Source organism: Orycteropus afer, unplaced genomic scaffold, assembly GCF_000298275.1.
Source record: "Orycteropus afer afer isolate SDZICR_OR568_19922 unplaced genomic scaffold, OryAfe1.0 scaffold00180, whole genome shotgun sequence".
Lineage (NCBI taxonomy): Eukaryota > Metazoa > Chordata > Mammalia > Tubulidentata > Orycteropodidae > Orycteropus > Orycteropus afer.
Genome location: NW_006921767.1, coordinates 4,909,551 through 4,911,243, shown reverse-complemented (window position 1 = coordinate 4,911,243; position 1,693 = coordinate 4,909,551).

Sequence of the window (1,693 nt, the reverse complement as noted above, 5' to 3'; positions counted from 1 at the left end):
GAAGGCTGGCAGTTCAAACCCACCAGCCACTCCTCAGAAGGAAGGTTGGGCAATCTACTTCCGTAGTGATACTGCCTCGAAAACCCAAGGAGGGGCCATGAGTCAGGTATGACTGGATGGCACACAACAACAACAACAACAACATGGACTGTTAGAAGAACAAATATATCTGTTTTGGAGGAAGTATAGCTGGAATGCTCCTCAGAAGTGAAAATAGCCAGACTTCATCTCTCATACTTTGGTCAGAAGTGACCAGTCCCTGGAGAAGGATATCATGCTGGGTAAACTAGAGGGTCAGAAATAAAGGGGAGGTGGGGTCAAGTGATGGCAATGATTGTGAAGATGGCGCAGGACCAGACAGTGTTTCATTCTATTGTACATAGGGTTGTTATGAGTGGGAAATAACTGGATGGCACCTAACAACAACAGTATTTGGAAATACTTCCATGTTCTTGAAGACATGGAAGGTATTGAAGTGCTCTGGAGCTTGGCTGAGTTTGAATCCTGGCTCTATCACTTGCCAGATATGTGACTTTGGGCAAGGTATTTTTTCTCTTTATATACCTCAGTTTTCTCTTCTGTTAAGTGGGAATGATAATATCACTTACCTGGTAGGACTGCTCTAAGACTAAATTCAATATTTTTGTAAAGTACTTAGAAGCATGAAAAGTTCTTAATACATATTAGCTGTTACTATCAATATTCCTATTTGTTGCATTGGTTATTTACCTATTACTGTGTTATTTACCTATTACTGGTGGTGCAATGGTTAAGTGCTTGCCTGCTAACCAAAAAGTCATTTGTTCCAATCTGCAAGTAGCTCCATTGAAGAAAGATTACAGCCTAAGAAATGCTATAGGGCAGTTCTACTCTGTCACCTGGAGTTGCTATGAGTCAGAATTGACTTGATGGCATACAGCCATAACACATTACAAAGTATCCTGAAATTTAGTGGCTTAAAACAAATAATAACTATGAACACTTATTATCTTTCATAGATTCTGTAGATCAGGAATTTGAGAGTGCCTTAGATATACCATTCTAAATCGGGGTATCTCATGAGGTTGTGCTCAAGCTATTGTGGCTTGGGCTTTCGTTATCTAAAGGATTTCCAAGGGTGGCAGGTCTGCTTCTACGATACGACCTCAGTTCTTCTCCAAGTGGACCTTTCCACAGGGTTGCTCTAATGTTCTCTTGACATAGCAACTGGCTTCCCAGAGTGAGCAATCCAAGAGCCCAAGGCAGAAGCCACAGTAGCTTAGAAGTCTTACTATCACCACCACTGTACTTGTTTTGTACAGTCCGATTCATTGTGGGAGTTAGTCTACATGTTGTTGTCGTTGTATGCCGTTGAGTCAGTTCTGACTCATAGTGATCTCACGTGACAGAGTAGAACTGTGCCATAGGGTTTTTGTTAGTTGTAACCTTACGTAAGCAGATTGCCAGATCTTTCTCCTGTGGAACAGCTTGGGTGGGCTTGAATGTCCAGCCTTTCAGTTAGCAGCCAAGACTTTAACTATTGCACCACATTCATAAGGGCTCCTTATATATCTCAGGTAGCAAGGGTCATTGGGCACTGTTATTGGGAGCTCTGGTATCATAGTGGCTAAGACACTTGCCTGCTAACCAGACGGCTGGCGGTTCAAACCCACCAGCCACTCCTCAGAAGGAAGGTTGGGCAATCCTACTTCCA